Consider the following 19521-nt stretch of genomic DNA (forward strand, 5'->3'; position numbering starts at 1 on the left):
ACTATTTTCGAACATAAAGCTTTTTGCTTGTTGTACGCGTAATAGGCATTTTATGTTGGTCTTCGTGAATTATATTCTGTCCTGTTATAAAAACGAGCATTTGTGCCAAAACAGTCTCGTTTGTTTGTGTGTGTGTTACAATTTCTGCAGTGTTAGAAAGGCCTATTTTGTTTTATCTAGCAAACAGTGACAAAATAGACATAATCAGATTGAGAAACCACATCAGTCTTGGGAACTATTTGTATTAACAGCTTATGCAGTATTAGATAACAATATTTCAATTTTTCATGTAGCAAAACGTTTGACGAACTTTGATGAGGTAATAGATTCTTGCCAAGGAAGGAAAGCACGCCATGTAAAGCTGCAGCGAGATTAGAGAGAAAACAATGCTAGCAGCTAAGGACTGAAGAAATGTGTGCTGTATTGCTTGTCTCTTGTCTTTACTGGTTTTATGTATCCTATATTTCATTTTATGTCATCCAAAACAGAAAGTTATTAGCTAACAGGCAATAAAGAGTGCACAAATTTCCTGCAGAGTTCTTGTTCTCCCGATTACAAATAATCCCATCCAGTATTAATTTTGAGCGTCCCCAGAACAAACTATACACGTTTCAATTCCACGGAGCAAAATACAGTGATGTGTGATAGAAGAATGCTGTGCGAAGGGGGGTGGCACTGCACTCTGGCATACTTAAGACCAAATAACATGTCATGCGTTTCCTTGAACATATATGTTTTATGTATCAGACCCTTCAGAAACATGTGCGCTACAAAATGAACATGTTTTTGAAAATTTGATTTTTTAAAATTTTTGACGTCTTAAATGCACGAGGGAGGGGGGTTGGGAGGGGGGAGGTGACTATCTTAGTATTTCTCCAGTTCGGAAATATCGTAGATCCAAGGCTGATGCACAGAGCAGTCTGAGTTACCGTGGGGAAGTGTGTAGTCTCCGCATGACCTGTGTTAACATTTTCCTCTTCATTTACTTTTCTCGCGTCAAATGAAAACAAAATGTATTTCTGTGGCCAGGAGCTATCAAGTGAATTAAAATACATTCACATAATTACAGAAGGCTAATATTCTTATTAGTTTCAGATTTTATTTTATTTCCACTTTTCTGACAGCCATGCATTAATCGCCTTGTAGAACAATGAAGTTATTTTTGTCGGTTTACTAAAGAAATTTGGTTTTTATTAATCTTTTACGCTGAGGCAGTCAATGTGTTTGAAACAAAGTTGGTTAATTTCAACTGCTCGCTGCATTTCGTGTGCATGTTTTCATCTTCTAGCATGTATGGCATTATGCCATAATAAAGAATCAAAAATGACTTAGTGGTACTCCAAGAAAATTTATATCCTAAAACCCACACTGAAAAGCTTAATATCAGATCGAGGCCTACTTCATTGGGAATCTGGACATACGAATGTGCTCTTAAAGTATGCACTTTAAATGTGCCATTTTAGTATGGTTCACGAAATTCCAATGCTCTTGGAGTATCCTCTGATGTCTTTTTTCTTTTATAACATAATGTAAGAGCTTTTAATGTTTTACACGTATGAACATACGGGCTTCCTGCATCATAGCAGCTACCAAAGCGCGGTGGTGCCTGATATCTGGCACTCTGACGACTATTGAAACAAATTTATTTCTAACAGGTTGCGAGAAAATATTGCGAATGGTGGCTTGAAAAGCGTCACTTTCAAAGTAAATTTCCTTTTATGCAAGTTGAACTATGTGTGAGAATGTATGATGAACTTCTTAAATCACAGAGCGTTTGATGACGAGCTATTTAGAAGTATTTCAAGCCCAGAAGATCAGACATTCATGTCGTTATTATGAGCAAATAGATGTCATGCTACGGGAAGCTCACTCTCCTCTGTGGTAGCTAATTTATTTGTGGAAAACTTTGAGGACAAGTCACTGGACTCGGCTAAAAACTTTACTTGCACGTTTTTGTGATATATCTTAAAGTGTAGCACACGCAAAAAATATTAACATTATATGTGAAAGCTTAGCTTCTCTTGCAGCTTATTAACCTTAGAGACCAATATTATATGTGAAAGCTTTGCTTTTCTTGTAGCAAAACTATGTATATTAATTTAAAACATTAGCTTTTCCTGTTTTTATATCCGCACTGTTTAACAGTGATGTCGCTATTAGCTGACTACATCACGTGTCCTGTGGTCTGAATATCAACTGCCATCGGCTGGCGGGATCACGTGATATGAGTTATGACTGGCCTACAAAAGTGCATCACAATCTCGATTGCAATGGTTCGGAAAGTAACGTGCGGTGTTAGGTGGAATTTGAATGTATACTTTCGTAAAATGAAAATATGCAGCGTACTTGTTGCTGCGTGTCAAAAATCTTTCCAAAAGGAGTTTTCTTCCCTGAGTTTCGTTTTCTAAAGTGCTGAGAAATTCTACACCCGTGTATAAAAACATAACCATTCAAAGGATTGATAAGTTTTACAGTTCTGAAGGAAAATTTACAGTCACTTAATAACATGGAAAAAGTGTGTTTTCATCCAGGAGAAAGTGCATTTTTAACTGGGAAACCCGGGATTTTTTTTCCCTTTTCCATATATATACCCCGAATAAGGAAAGTCTGTCCTCTGACAGTCACTTGACCACAGTAATGGGCATTGCAGAGTAGGTTTGCTCCGACACATTTCCTGGGCAATGTACAATTCTCAGTGATCGAGCACTTTGTCCGATCGTGTAACTATGGGAAAGCAATGGAGGCACGAGCAGACGAAATCAATAACCATCTTCCCGACTCTTGGGATGCTGTATACTTTGCAGTTGCAGTGTAATGAGATGGATGAATAATAACCCCATAGCTCATGTTGAGCTTGATTCATGTGGCCCATGACAAGCAGAATCAGACTCGTGGATGGAGAAACATCTACACCATTCTGTTGCTATGCTTGGACTGGTCTCCGCTTTGTCTTGTGGGCGCTCATGAGTGTTGCATCATTGCCAAAATTTTGCCTAACAATAAATCTATGGGCATGCTGGTGGCTGCTGAGCACAGCTAGCTCATGCTGTCTGTAACTATGGCATATCTATTTTTCAATGTGGCTGCCAAAATGCAAGGTTACATTTGTTGTACTCAGATAGAGCTTATGATTTTTAGTTAATAATTTATGTTCTTCATACTCAAATTACAGAGACAGTAAAAGAGGGATGTAAGTTATAGCAGTAGAATGGTTGAAGAAGAAGAAATTGCTCCATGGAAAACGAAATGTGAAGTAATGAAACAATTAGCAGGGACTGTCGATGGACATTACTCTGCTGAGTTTTCCATCTCTTCCGGTATTCAAATTTCTGTATCATATTAACATTATACAATTCTTTTTCTTGCTCTGTTTTGGGGTCCACCAAAAACACTGCTTTAGGGTGTGGAACACTCACTATTTGAAATGTTCCACAATATCTTGGAAAAAATTTACTCATCACTTTCTTTATATTTGAACTTGGCTGATAATCCTTAACTAATACTAATTCATCTACATTAAATAATCACTTTCTTTGTATTTGAACTTGGCTGATAATCCTTAACTAGTACTAATTCATCTACATTAAATAATCACTTTCTTTGTATTTGAACTTGGCTGATAATCCTTAACTAGTAATAATTCATCTACATTAAATGAAGATGTATTTGCATTTTTGCTATATTTCTTTACCCTTAAATTTGCTTGTCTGTGTAGACTTTCATCAACCATATTATGTAATTCCCCCAATTCTTTTATGGGTAGCAATGTGAATAATTTTAATAGCAGTTCTCCAGTAAAATTATTATCCATAACTTCCAAGAGGGAGGGGGGGGGGGGGGAAGTCCTATAGAAATATGTGGTAGTTTATTAATGATACTGTTTTGCCCACAGAGTTAGCTGCAGTGCTGACCAAATCTGCTTTTTCTTGTACTTTCAGCTCCACAAATTACTGTACCTGTCCTCCCACACTAATTAAAGATTTGTGTCACTATTTACTGTAACCAATTCTTTACTATATTCTGACACCTTTATCCAGCCATGTGTATCTGAGATTTGGTCATTTGATGTCTAAAATCCATCCTTTACCTCTTTAAACTGCTATTCCACCTCCTCCCGTACTAAATCTCATTGTTTTCCTATTTCAGTATGCAACTCTTAGCCAATCTAAGGTTGCATTTATATTGGAAAATTTACTATTTGAACAGTCTAATTTTATAGCTAACTCCTCATCTTGTGTTTTTAGATTTGCAATACTATTTGATAATTTGTCTAGATTTTTCATTTTTTCAATTTTTCTGTTATTTTTGCTTGACTGCTTCCTATGTTTTTGGTGGTAGATGACATACAATAATGACAAGAATATGTATGTATACTCAAGAACACTGAAATCCTTTGATTCTGTTGTGATACCAACACAAAGCATTAGCAGAATGTATACTGGAAAAAAATAATCTTGAGGCTGTCTACAGATCACCTAATTGAGCACACTGCATGCTGTTGCTGCACCATGTGTTGGCGAAGCAGTGTCGTGATATGCTGCTGTGTAGTTATCTTGTAGTACCTGTTTTAATCATAGCGCTTCATTCTTGGTCTTCCATTCTTACTGTTCCACGCTGGTTTCTGTGCATATTGTTTATTAATCATGTTTTCCTATAGCTTACTCCTTTTTGAAGTGCCATTCCTTATACTGTGTAACTTCTTCTCTGGCACCCATCACATTCCAAAGATTTAGACAGGGCGAGCTCTCTGATGCTATGTGGATGCTACTCTCTTTTTTTAACAATAATTTTTTTCCTGTGTAGACTGGAGAAAGGTATGACAAAAGTAATAAGACTAATAACCACGTTGAGAAAATTTTGCTGCAGTATATTATACAAGAGCAAAAGAAAAACTTGATTATTTTCATAGCATCAATGAAGAAGAGATTACAGTTAAATCTTTCTATGAGTTAGCTCCTTTTTCAAAGAACAAATTGAACATGCAATTGAAAAAAGAGCAACACACTAAATTGTTTACAGTAACTTACTCTCTGCCCTAGTTTCCCGTTCATAACAAATCCTACACTCGTTATACCACTTTCTGATAATATTGTCATTACCCTATATCTGTCTGACCAAAAATCCTTCTTCTTTCCATTTTACTTCACTGACCCCTTTTTGCAACTCCCTTTTCAGAATTTCTAGCTTATCTACTATGTTTAAACTTCTGACATTATGTGATTGGTTTACAATCCTTTTCTCATGCTTACCTCTGTGGGGACACTCCCGTTCCAGAGGTCTTAATGTGGGACTAATCATTAACCTTTCACCAATCGAGAGACCATGATGACACTTTTTCAGTTACAGGCCACTGTCCCATGGATACATATTGTGCATCTTTAATGCTGTGGTTGCCATTGTCTTCTGTATCTTCATGCTATTGATCATTGCTGATAATTTCATGTTTGATAGGCAGTTTTTCCACCCCAAGGGCAACAGGTTGGTATGAAACTCTGTCCACTTTGACAAGCTCATTGGTAGAATGTTGGTGATTCCTTATACTGAGAGCCTTGGCTTCCATTGTTGATTAATTTATTCAAATCTTAAACAGTGGTTGGGTTTGAACCCGGGACACAGGACATTTTGGTTACTAGTCAGAGACACTACCCATAAAACATGTCTTCAAAAGAATTCTAAAATTAGTCACTACACCAAAATTCACTTTCTCTAATGACACAGCATTGTCATTACATTGCCAGGAGATGTGAACTCCAATTCCATAATAGTTGACCAATAGCATTGAGTACAATAAGATTTTCCATCTGTTTAGACTTCTACAGACTACATTTGTCATGATGATCTGAAGATTACTCACTTCAATTGCCTCGGTGAATGTTTTCCTTTTTTGTCCATTGGTTGAACTGATAGGTGCTTAGAGAAATTTTAAATAATCAGTATGACACTTTCAATGTTGTAAGTTTTTCAATAAATGCAAGTTTATTGTCTGTAAAAACTTTAATGGTGATAAGCTTACTGATAAGAAGATTCATTATTATTACAAAGTAGGTCATCAGTCTGCAAAGACTTCAAGGTGTCTGGCCTAATTACATTGATGACTGTTTATAACTTTAGTTGTGACAGAACTTTAGACAGTTGACTCTTTGGCATGGTAACGTAATGTAACAACACAGTTTAAATGCAAAATCTATGCCCTTAACATATCTATTTACGCTTATAAGCCAATTTCTGATTTTTTAAATGTGTGTGTCAGATAACCTGTTTTGAAATTCAAGAGTCTAATACTTTGCTGTTAATTATTTTTAGGGTATCTTTCATTGAAGAACATCATGATTTACCTCTAAGAGCACTGACACAGATTTTTATTCAACTACCCGTTTCGGTGCATAGAGAACTGTCAGTGTTATAAGAACATTTACTTCATCAGGAAATAAAATCAGTGGAGTCAAATAATAAAATCCAGAAATTCATCACTGTTGTCAAATAGTGAAAAGACTCTTACAGCACCCATCTAGACATTGAAGCTTACTCTTGTGTCCATGTTTGCTTACAAATAAGTTTGTTTTTGCACAGCTACTGTCTTGAGGAAACACAAGTTTTTCTTCTGTTCTCTCCACACTTGTTTCACTGAAGTTATAGCATCATTAGTGGGTTTTGTTTATTTCCTTTCTTCTTAACATATACTAGAAGCTCAGAAATGACAGTGTGTGTTAACAATAAAGCAAATGAAATTCCTACTGATGATGCTGTAATTTCACTGAAACATGTTTGAATAGAAAATAAGAAAAAATGAATAGAAAATAAGAAAAAATGTGTTTGCTCAAGGCAGAACCTATGGAAAAAGAAATTTAGCTCTTAAGGAATCAACTGCTGTCATGAAGTATTGTGTTTTGTCCATCTACTTCTACCTTCTCCAAACCACTAAGAAGTATGGGGTAGAGAGTGTGTCCCATTATTACCAATTACTAGGGTTTCTTCTCATTCCTTCTGTGTATGAGTGTGGGAATAATGATTGCTTAAATGCCTTTGTGCTCTAATTTTGTCTTTGTGGTCTGTATGAGAGCAATACAAAAAAGGTTGCAGTATATTTCAAGATTTATCTCTTATACCTGTTTATTAAAACTGTGTGAGCAATTTTTCATGGGATATTTAGTGTCTATCTTCATGCATCTGCCAGTTCAGCTTTTTCAGTTTCCTAAGAATCAAACAAACCTTTGACCATACATACTGACCCTCTTTGAATATGTTAAAATATCCCTGGAGAGTTCTATACGGTATCCTACAAATGAACGGATGTCTACTACTGCTTACTGGAATGGAAGCTATTCCATTTCATATATCTACAAACTGTCATCCATTATTTGTATCATTTGACTGAATCCAATTGTGACTCAATCTGTAAGTGCACAAGTTTACTTTTCTATACATTTAAAGCAAGAAGCTAATCTTTTCACATCCTTGAAATCCTATCAAGACTTGACTGAATATCTGTGCAGATTTCTTCAGGCAGTGATCACACTGTGCTTCAACTGCCAAAAGTTGGAGGTTAGTATTAATACTGCTGCAGCTCATTAATGTACGATGTGAAGAACAAGAATCACAACACATTTTTCTGGAGCACACTGGAAATTACTTCTAGTTCTGTCAATAACTCTCCAACCAATATAACATGCTGTATCCTGCCTACCAAGAAATCCTCAATCCAGTCACAAATTTTGTTTGGTGCCCTATTTAATGATACTGTGTTAATAACTACTGGTTTGTTACCAAGTCAAATGCTTTATTTGGGTTTCATGTGATCAATGTTTTCAGAGTTCATGGTGGTTGGCATGGTGGGAATTATATTTGAGGGTTTAGAATATGTTCTAAGATTCTTCAACAGATGGATGTAAAAGATATTGGGCAGTGGTTTTAGGAAGCTTCTTGAAGACAGGTGCTGTTTACATTCTTCCAACTACAGGAGACAGGTTCATGTTGTAGGGGTCTATGGGGCATTATAGTTAAATGAGAGGCCAACTCAGAAAATGTTTTGTTTAGAACCTGATAGAGATTTCATTGGGCCCTGGAGCTTTGTTTAATTTTTTTCAGTACTGATATTAATATAAACAATATTACAAAAAGGAAAGATTGGTACCCAACATAAAAATGACATGTTGACTTGTAGATAGGCACAGTGAAAAAGACTACATAAGAGCTTTCACTCAAAGCCTTTAACGGTAAAGAATGCTGTCATTTAGCCCGAGAGGCCAAAGATTGCAGTCATATGTGTGTGTTTGTTTATCATTTCTGAAGGAGGCTTTGACCATCATTCCTGTCTGCAACTCAACATGTGATCTTTATGATGAGTGGCAGTCTATCATTTTCATAACATTGTTGATATTCCAACATGGACTTTCCATTGTTTAATATAACTCATCTTTACAATGAAGTGGAAATTAACTGGAGCAATGATTCTGTATTTTACTGACAAGGGGACGCCATGACGTTGGGATCATGGTTTTACTTCCAACGTTGTACACCTTTAGTAGGCCAGGAAAACTACATAGCATGCAAGTAGTAAGATGCACTACTGTGCCAATCCTGAGAAAATCGCGAGAGAAGTTTTATGCGTATATGATGTAACCGTTGTAGCTCGAATCTGCCAGATGTCAGGAATCATTGTGGTCAAATGGTAGCGTTTGCGCTCTGCGAGTGAGTTGTGGATGAAGTGGCAGTTTGAATCCTGTTAATACTTACTTTTTAATCTATTTTTTTCATCACTGGTCACATTATTTACTTTATGACATTTGAGAGGTAATATAATGACAAAAAAAAAACAAAAACAGACCATATGCGTTTTCATGAAGTTGTTGTGAATTTCATTTGTTATTTGACTGTTTACTATTTCTAATTAAATTTTCAAGGACAAGGGATAGGTTTTGAAATCCCACATCAAACCTTGATAAACAATTATGAGAATGACGTTATTGACAATCAGAACACAAGGATAATGTAAAATTACTTGTCAGGAGTGCTGTCGGTATCACATTTAAGATGTCATGCAGACATGGAAAACATAAATTGAAACTTCATGTAACTACATGTGTTTTTTTATTATTGCATTGCCCCTTAAATGTCATATAAATCAAATAAATTGACCAGTGATGGGGGAGGGGAGGGAGGATTAATAATTCAGTTCAGGGTGGAGTTGAATTGTCACCACCTACACGTTCAACTCGCAAAGCTCAAATGCTAATAACTTAACCACCATGGACTCTAACATCCGGCACCTACACACAGATACATAAGCCACATAACAGAGGCATAAAACTTTTCTTGAGATTTTCTGGGAATTGTCAGAGTACTGGACATTTCTACTTGCACATTATATTGTCTTAATAGCCTACTAAAGGTGTACAAATTTTGAAGTAAATCCGTGATCTCAGCGTCGTGACCTCCCCTTGTTAGTAAATGAACATTTGAGAACTGAAGTCAGCACTCTTACTTTTGCTTTATTGCCTTCAGTTTCAGTGCCTATCCCATCCATGAGTATAAGGTTTTTAACTGTGATGCCACTGACGGTCTTTATATACGAGCACAATTTCTTTTGGTTTTGTGAGTTCTTTCTTAAAATATTATAATCCATAGCCAACTCAACTGCAACTAAAATGGATAAACTAAAGTCTTTTCATTAGGTTCCGCTACAGATATTTGGTTTAGCAATTATCTATTTATGGGACTGTGGTTCATTTTTCATTTACTTTTTAATAGCTACTGTTCCTTTAGAAGGTCCCTTCATAGATTGTATACTTTGCAGGGTCCCCCCCCCCCCCCCCCAACATGAACTATTCTACCAGATACATAAGTACATAGTCAGCTACTCTTTTAAACTTCAGTCACAGTTCCTCTACATGCTCCTACTCAAGTCGTGACAGTGGTGCAATATGACTTTTGAACAAATTATATCATTCTCCATTTTGATTTAGCTTGTAAACGTTCCCATGCAGTAAATTGTATGCTCTTTTTATCATTAATTTTAATTTATTTCTTGTTAAATGCTATTTTTGCTTTGCAATACACTGTAATAAGTAATTTCTGGGTGTCCTGCTTCTCTCATCAATGTCTCACTTTATCTCAATAGTCTTCATTTATGGTAATCTTTACCATTCTTTCTGAAATTTTGTACATAAAGCATCATAGGCTGAATCTGCTGTGTGTCTCCAAAGTTCTTTCATTCTGTTTTTTCTTTGGCTGGTACTTTTGCTATTTCTACAGAAAGTCTGCATTGTTCTTGAAATTTGTGCACTGAGACTAAATTTCTTTTCTCACTTTTCGATCTACTCAACATCTTGTCAAAATTTAACAAAGTTATGATCCTTCCTAACATTTCTTCACTGGTATATATGTGTGTCAAATGCTCTTGGAGTTTCATCTACATCAATACTCCGCAAATCAGACTTAAGTGACTGGCAGATGGATCATTGAACCACCTTCACAACAATTCTCTGTTATTGCAATCTCAAACAGTGTGTAAAAAAAAGGAACACCTATATCTTTCTGTTATCATTATTCTCATGTCAGAAACATACAGGTACACATACATCCATTTTACACAGTTATGGTTACATTACTTTTGACCACAACTTGGCCACTTCCAGTGAATTTTCTGTTGCTTGTTGAAGATCATCTTCTGTGCAGCAGACTGGGCACTAGCGACACAGAAGCAAGTGCCGAACTGTCTGTTCTTCTCCACAGTCACACTGAATATCATTTGGATCGTATATCCCCATCTTGCCAAGTTAACTTTTGATCTTCCAACTCCGGATCTCAGTTTATTCAATCCCTGTCATGGCCTGGAGGTAAAGCTTCAACAACTCTTTTTCCAACCAGGGGGAAGTAGGTTGTAGTCCTCCACAGTTGTAACCTGGCTTCTTCAGCAGTAGTTCTAAGTTCCTTTGATATGCTAAGGAAACCCTTCCTTGACTTCAGTCGTTGCGGATGCAGTTCGTGCCCTTACGGAGGATGGGAAATTTCTTTTTCCACTGCCTTTCTTTCCTTGTTCGCAGCTATCTCTCTTCGAACAGGTGGTGGTGCTATTCCTGCAAGGTGTGGTAAAGCCATTCGCCTGGAGTGGATTTCAATCAACCTGTTATAATTCTGCAGGTTTCATTGAGAGCTTCATCCACCTGTTTAGCATGAGTTGAATTATACCAAACAGGACAGGCATACTCTGCTGCAGAATAGCATAGTGCCATTGCAGATGTTCGTTTGTTTCAGGTTGTCTACCCCTCTGTGGTAGGACCAGTTTCCGTAGGATATTGTTCCTGGTGGCAACTTTCAACTTGCATTTCATGCTGTGCTTTTTGAAAATGAGGGATCTGTCAAGTGTCACTTGCAGGTATTTTGGAGTCTCATAGTGTTCCAGTTTGACCCCTGACCATACTATTTTCAACTTGAGTGGCTTCCTTATTTGTCAAATGGAAAACACACACTTGGGTCTTTGAAGGGTTTGGTTTAAGCTGGTTTGTGTTGTTGGATCTGGACAGATCTTCAAGGGCATTCGTGAGGTTGTTCTCCACTGATTCAAAATCTGTACTCTGGGTGGCTAGAGAGAGGTCATCAGCATATAAGAAACTCCTCGTGTTTGGGGCTATAGGTTGGTCATTCATGTACCTATTAAATGGAACTGGTGCCAAAACACTTCCTTGTGGGAGGCCATTCTTCTGTAGTCTCCATCGACTATGCTGTCCTTGAGTCGACGAAGAACCTGCAATTCTGCAGAAGGGAGGCAGTGGGTCTGGTTAGACCTAAATCTTTGGTCAGACTGTAGATCTTGACTGGTAGTATCTGGTGACTGACTGTATCATATGCCACTGATAAGTTGACAAATGACACTCCAGTCATGTGTTGAGTTTCTAAGCCATCTTCTATAAACTGTGTGAGATTTAGGAATTTTCCAGTATAGCTTCTATCTGGATGAAATCCAGACTGCTGAGGTATAAGTGAGGGGTCAATTGCAGGTGATAGGCAATGTAAAATCAGTCTTTCCAGCAATTTGTAAACATGACATGGTACTGCAACTGGTCTAAAATTCTTAGGATGATTTCCTTCTTTGCCTGGTTTCAGCAAAACAATCACTTGACTCTTGTGCCATATCTTTGGAATTTGGTTTCTGCTTACACAGTTATCAAAATGTTGGAGAATCCATTTCTTTGTATTTAAACTGAAGTTTTTGCTTTGCTCAGTTCGTATATCATCCAAGCCAGCTGATTTGCCTTTTTTTACTTTGTTTGATAGTCTTCTGCAGTTCTTCCATGCTGAATGATGATGTAAGGTCATTACTTTCCTCTTGCTCTTCCCTTTGTAATTTTGGTTTTTGTGATTTGTGTGTTGGCTTCCCGTTCATCAGTAACTGATGTGCTATTTGATTGGCAGTGATATTATGATGTTTAATGGTCTTAGTTGGATCATTCTTTAGGTGCATCACAAGTCTCCAAGCCTTATGACTGTCTCTTTTCAGACCCAAGTTTCTATAGTTTTTATCCACTTATCCCATTTCGTCTCCCTTATTGAGGAAATAAGCTTGTTCCCTGCTTCCACAGGTGCTTCACTGAAAGGGTTTTCTTCAAATACGAAGCTGTATTCTGCTAGTAGGGTGGCTTGGTCTGAAGTAAGCCCGGGGATATAAGATGTTCAACATCCATGAGGGATAGATATTCTCGAACATCTCTTTACAGCCACCACAAAGGTACCATAGCATTCAGGTATTAGTTTTATATAAGATACTTCGATGCCCAATCAGCCTTCCTAAAATTAAACCTTCTCTGAAAAGTTCCCTACTGACAGTGATGGGACGGCGAGGCGTGGCGTCTCGAGAATTTCTCGAGCCTCTAGTGCTCAAGCAGTTCTCGAGAAGCTCACGAGAAATGGCTCGGCGGCGTGTGTCGCTGCGCGCCAGTTGGCTGCGACAACATACGCCGCGCCGCTGTTGTTTTATGAATTGAATGCCGCTAGACAAACACGCTCGCTGCTCGCTGTGCTCGTAACGAGTATGTCTCAGGTTTCATTCGACTAAAGTTGTTATTCAAATCAATATGGAAACTCGAAAACGAATGTCATGGTGCCGGCAATACTTTACGGAGGATGGAGATAACGTTACTTGCAACATTTGTCGTAAAAATCTCCGTAATGTATCAAAAAATACAACGGGCATGATTAGACATCTTAAACTGCACAATTTATCGGGCAATAAAACAGCGACTTCCATGGATACAGAGGCTCATTCTTCAAATAGTGCGAGGCAGACAAAATATCCAGGTACCTATGGTACAAACGGTGAATTCCGTGCAAAAGTTCGGATACTGTCTGAAGCGGTCCGCCACGCTTAAAAAACATTGAATTTTTAATCGTACTCCGATAACATACAACATACCCCAAAATCAAACCTATACTATCCTAGCTTTTGCACGATACGATATGTAATTTTATTGGACTACTTGTCGAGCATAACGTATCCCCTCGCAGGAGCACTGATCTAAATCTTACGTTTCTCTTCATAAAGGGAAGTAAACGGCAACAACAGCTAGATGAAGCACCAGTGGCCATGATAACAGACGATTTTCAACCGCTTTCAATCGTCGATGACACTGGTTTTCGACGTTTTGTTTCACAGTTGGACCCACAATACTCGATACCAGAGCGAAAAAAGTTGCGCCTCATAATTGAGGACGATTACCATAAACAGAAAGAGGCTGTAAACTTGGCGGTGGAAGACTCTGCTTGTGTTTCTTTAACGACCGATATTTGGACCTCACTCAATAGTGAGGCATATATTGCTGTAACTGGTCATTTCATTAACACTAATTGGTGCCTGAAACCTTTAGCTCTCGAGACATTCCGTTTCCCAGAAAAGCATACAGCGCGAAATATTAATGAGGCATTAGATAACATGATTGCAAAATGGAACATGAAAACAAAGTTGTAAGCATCACAACTAAAAACGCCAGTAACATGACGGCAGCCATACAACTTATTCACAGTGGCAACATAGATATGCAACATGTGCCTTGTTTAGCACACACCATCAATTTAGTTGTGAAAATTTCTTTCAACAGCAACAGTGAGCTCTGTACAATGCGGGAAAAGGCATTTTAAACAAGTTGCAATGCTAATGAAAAACTCCATGAGATCCAGGATCTAATGAAAAAACCTGTTCATAAATTGATTCAGGAAACCGAAACCCTATGGAAAAGTACGTTTTATATGCTACAACGTCTAGTGGAGCACAAGGAATGGATTGCAGCCTGTTTATCAACTTTGTATTCAGGTGTGGAGATCCTCACAGCTGACGAGTGGCGAATTTTGAGCGAATGTGTATGTGTACTGGAGCCATTTGAAGTAGTAACAAGTGAAATCTCAACTGAAAACTATACCTCTCTTTCGAAAGCTATTCCAATAATCAGGCAGCTAATCCTAAACATATGCAATGGGAAGTGGGCTCTACGACAGCGCAAGAGCTACAGCAACATATGCACAACTCATTAATAGCCCGGCTAGGTATTAATAGAAACAAACAACGTACATACCATTGCCTCAGTTCCCGGCCCAAGATTCAAAACGTTACGATTTACGAATCCCATTCATTCAAAACATGCCGTTGCAAGCCTAGTTGCAGAGTGCATAAACGTGGTAGAGACCGTACGATCTACTCATTCGGCTGCTAACGACACTAGCCACAAGTACCATTTCGAACAAAACGCCAGTAGTTCCTTATGGGCTTCTTTTAATGAAGACGTTTCCAATAAAAGTCTAATGAAAAACAGTTGTGATAGCATAGAACTGGAGGGGGAAGAACCATACGGATAATCCTTTACACTGCTGGGGGAAAAAATGGAAAACAGTTACACGGGTCTAGCTGTCGAGGCAAAAAAATATCTTGCAATACTTGCAACTTCTGTTCCCAGTGAAAGAATATTTTCGAAAACAGGACTACTTATAAACAAATAAAGAAGCAGACTAAAAGGTCAATTGGTTATTAAAATCATATTTCTAAACAAAAATCGACGGCAGTGTAGCAATGGGATGTAAAAATGCGTTCTGCTGAACAACTTTTGTTTCTGTTCTTTCTTCAATAAGTAAACGCATGTACGCAGTTTCTGTATATAAAAGGCTATAGCACTCTTCTTTTACGTTTCAGCATGCATGCATACATGCAGAATGTCCAAGGTAATTTATTTTGTAAGAATAAAGCTTCTGTTTTATGCGAGTCTGTGCTTTGCTTTAAACAACAATTCTATGATTTTTGTGTTATGAGACATATACTAATACTTCAGTACACATTAATAACGGTAGTACAGTTGATATCAATCATAGAATTTCAAAGTTTTCCGAGCACGTACGTACGACTGCTGCGGGTCAGTGCTTCGTGTACTGAAGGTTTGCGCAATTTCTCAGAGAGCGCAGCACAGTCAGCTTCTCGAGCGTACCCGAGAAATTCTCGAGAAATTGCCTTCGCGTCGCGCGATCATAGCCCATCCCTACCTTCTGTCATCTTATAGCAGCAACTAATTGACATAATATTGGTCCATGCTGCGAGTTGGGTATTAGGGAGCAGATAGATTGTTGGCTGATACTGCTGCTACCAAAAATTAGGTCAAGATTGTAAGCTTGCCACCACCTGCCGCTGTTAAAAGATCAAGGCAGTTTTGCATCATGGATTAAAGTCAGGTGACTTACTTCTGCCCATACGTGTATTGCTGTCCCATTCTCATCTTAATGAACATAGAACCAAATGGTACTATGACCATTGAAATCACCAATCACAATCTGCATGTTTATTTAGAAAATTGGGTGGTTTGTTAACAATGAATTCAGCATCAGGTGGTTTATAAAGCAATTTTATGGTGCAATTAACTGTTTCTAGAGTAAGAATTTCAATGTTGTTTTCCCCTGTTAATGCTGTGGATAATATCTGGATGAACAAAGATAGTGCTTCCAGATTTATCATGTGGTCTTTCAATGGCGAGACGCATTCTGTCTAGTTTTGGTCCGTGCATGTCACAACTTCTGTGTGTCTTCTGTATGCACAGTATATGCCACTGGTGCTGACTGTATAGTTCTTGTAGCATTTCTTCTTCGGCTGGTGTTAATATACAGAGTGTCCCATTTATCTTGACCACCCTAAATAACTGTTTGTCCAGATGCAAATTACAAATGTTTCAAGCAAATGTTCTTTAGCCATCAGGGCAAGCAAATGTTCTTTAGCCATCAGGGGGACATCAGTCAGCATGATTGCCTTCGTTGTAGCTTTTTTTTTTTAATTTTTTTTTTACAGAGATGAACAGCGGTATGACTTTTTTAAATGGCACCCTGTATTTTTTCTTCAGTAATTCGTTTCCTCTCCTAAAGACCTATTCAAAAATGTATCAAAGTGTACCATTCACTGAAACACAACGTTATTAATTACATAACACAACACTAACATTGACACTCCCAGTGCTTAGTGCAGGTACTCGAGGTAATGGAACACGTCCATGTGCTGACACTGATAGAGGACAAATGTAAACATAAGTAGGATGAACACTCGTCATTCCGTCAACCATCATCAGTTGAAGAGTTGTGTGTGTAGAATGTACACTAATGAAGAGAAGGTAGAAATGCTACTCACCTATGGGGTATGTAAGGCAGCAGAACAGTAATTGAGATACTGATTTTTTATGTTCGGGTACATTTAGTATAGTAGTGTAGTCCTTTTAAATACTGTTGTGTACAGTAGGCATACAGAAAAGGCTGTCCTTCCTACAAACTGCATCGACATAACATGGGCGAAATGCTATTCAGGCAGCAGAACTGTACAGAGAGTGATATCCTGACAAGAACCCACCTTCCCAACAGCTTTTTTCTCATCTTGTTGCGACGCTTCAGGAAACGGGAAGTTTCAACCCACGACAATGCAATTGTCATAGCACTCGTACAGACAAAGCTGCCAAAGTTACTGGTCTCACTTCTGTTGCTAGGAATCCACATGTTAGTACATGGCAGCTTGAACTCGAGATTGGCATTCTTACACATCACCGGTTCCATCCTTAGCATGTACACCTACATCAAGAATTGCATGGGAATGATTTCCAGAAGTGCGTACAGTTCTGTCTGAGGGCACAGTGGCAAATCCTCACCAACCCGAACTACTTTTCCAATGTTCTATTTACTGCTGAATGTTCCTTCTCAAACAAAGGACAGGTAAATACAAGGAACATGCATTATTAGTCCAGCGACAACCCACAATGACTTAGACAGGTGGAACATCAGTGTCAATGGAGAGTTACGTATGGTGTAGGATGCTTGGTACTACAATTATTCGCTCTTATTTCACCAATGGTAGTCAAAACATCACAGTGTATACCAACTTCTTCAGATGAATTCTTCCTCCTTATCTGGATGAAGTGCGCTAAGAACCAGAATGCTTATGTGGTATCAACATGATGGATGTCCAGCACTTGCGTGCAAGTCGTGTTCTGACCTGAAGGTATCCTGCCAGACAGACTGGTCAAGAAGGAACAGTTACTTGGCCTGCTAGGTCTCCTAATTTAAATCCTCTGGACTTTTTCCTTTGGGGATGCATTGAAGATGTATTCTATCGCAATATTCCAACTACTCCAGAGGACATGCAGGAACGTTCTGTGCTTGCTTGTAATTCTCTTCAGCAAGCAACACTGGAAGCAGTAAATAATTCTTTCATTCCATGAGTGCACAACTGTATCAGTGTCTAGAGTCACCACTCTGAGCACCTTTGAATGTTCTACTCCTGGGCAATGGTACAGGAGAGTCAAAAGTCAATTTTGTGTTATGTTTTTACTTGGTTTTCATTTGTTTTCTCACAATTCCAGCAGGTGGATGAGTTTGTGATCCTGGGCTCGAAGTCGGTGTTGTGTTATGTAATTAATAACATAGTGTTTCAGTGAATGGTACACTGTGATACATTTTTGAATAGGTCTTTAGGAGAGGAAATGAATTACCGAGTAAAAATACAGGGTGCCATTTAAAAAAAAGTCATACTGTTGTTCGTATCTTTGTAAAAAAACAAAGCTACCACGAAGGCAGTCATGCTGATTGATTTCCCCTGATGGCTAAAGAACATTTGCTTGAAACATTTTGTAATTTGCATCTGGACAAACAGTTATTTAGGGTGATCAACATAAATGGGACACCCTGTATACAATCATTTACTGTGGCCCTGAAAAGGACTCAGGTATATCTTTCTGTGCAACCTCTCATTTCCCTTATTTTGTATGATGCTTGTTTCTCCCTGTGTAGGTCAGCACCAACAAAATATTTTTGCAGACGGAGGAGAAAGCTGGTGAAAGAAAATTTTGCAAGAAGGTTCCACTGCAAGGAAAAACACCTTTGTTTTGATGACGTCCATCACAAATATTGTATCATGTCCATGATGTACTCTCCCCTATATCAGGATAATACAAAATGTACTCCTCTTCATTGAACTTTCTCAGTGTAATCCATTATTTCTATCTGGTAAGGCTCCCAGACTGTGCAGCAGTACTCCAAAAGAGGACAGACAAGTGTAGCGTATGCAGTCTCTTTACTGGGTCTGCTACATTTTCTGAGTGTTTTGCCCATAAAACTCTTGTCTTTGGTTTTGCCTTCTCCACAACATTTTCTGTGTGTTCTTTCACAACTGTAATTCCTAGGTATTTAGTTGAATTTACAGCCTTTAGATTTGACTGATTTATTGTGTAACCAAAGTTTACCGGACTCCTTTTAGCACTTATTTAGATGACCTCACAACTTTCATTATTCAGGGTAAGTTGTCAATTTTTGCACCATACAGATATTTTTTCTAAATCGTTTTGCAGTTTGTTTTGATATTCTGCTGACTTCATTGGACGATAAACGACAGCATCGTCTGCAGACAACCTAAAATGGCTGCTCAGATTATATAAAGTTTACAGTCTTGGGCACAGATCTTTTGTTTAGTGAGCAGTTGTATATGTTGTTAAGTATGGAGCTATTGTATCAGCGTACTCTGGAAGGAACGTAACTGGTAAATAGTCTGGACCAGAAGACTTGCTTTTATTAAGTGACTGAAGTTGCTTCACTAATCCAAGAATATCTACTTCTAAGTTACTCATGTTGGCAGCTGTTTTCAATTTGAATTCTAGAATATTTACTTTGTCTTCTTTGGTGAATGAATTTTGAAAGGCTGTGTTTAGTAACTCCCACCAGCACACTTTACATACAACCAGAGTCTCTTTGGATTTTCTGCCAGGTTTTGAGACTAAAGTTTCATTGTGGAAACTATTATAAGCATCTCGCATTGAAATCTATGGTAAATTTAAAGTTAACTTTTTATTTCCTATTATATAATCAATAATAAATGGATAACCACATAAATTTGAGTACATCTCTTTTTCAGAGGTTGGTATATTCCATTTTTAGTTAACTGATATTAAAAAACTCTTCTCTCCATTTCCATAGAGGTGTTCCTCTCCTTTAATTTTTAGTTTTTCCCAGAGTTTGCCTACCAAGTTC

The 19521-nt window shown here is 38.0% G+C and overlaps 1 protein-coding gene across 1 annotated transcript in view; it reads left to right on the forward strand.

Annotated features, from left to right (window-relative positions):
- LOC126273341 (dynein axonemal heavy chain 10) overlaps positions 1-19521 on the forward strand; it is a 1458287-nt gene that overhangs the window by 424521 nt on the left and 1014245 nt on the right. The window lies entirely within an intron of this gene.

Source organism: Schistocerca gregaria, chromosome 5 (assembly GCF_023897955.1).
Source record: "Schistocerca gregaria isolate iqSchGreg1 chromosome 5, iqSchGreg1.2, whole genome shotgun sequence".
Taxonomy (NCBI): domain Eukaryota; kingdom Metazoa; phylum Arthropoda; class Insecta; order Orthoptera; family Acrididae; genus Schistocerca; species Schistocerca gregaria.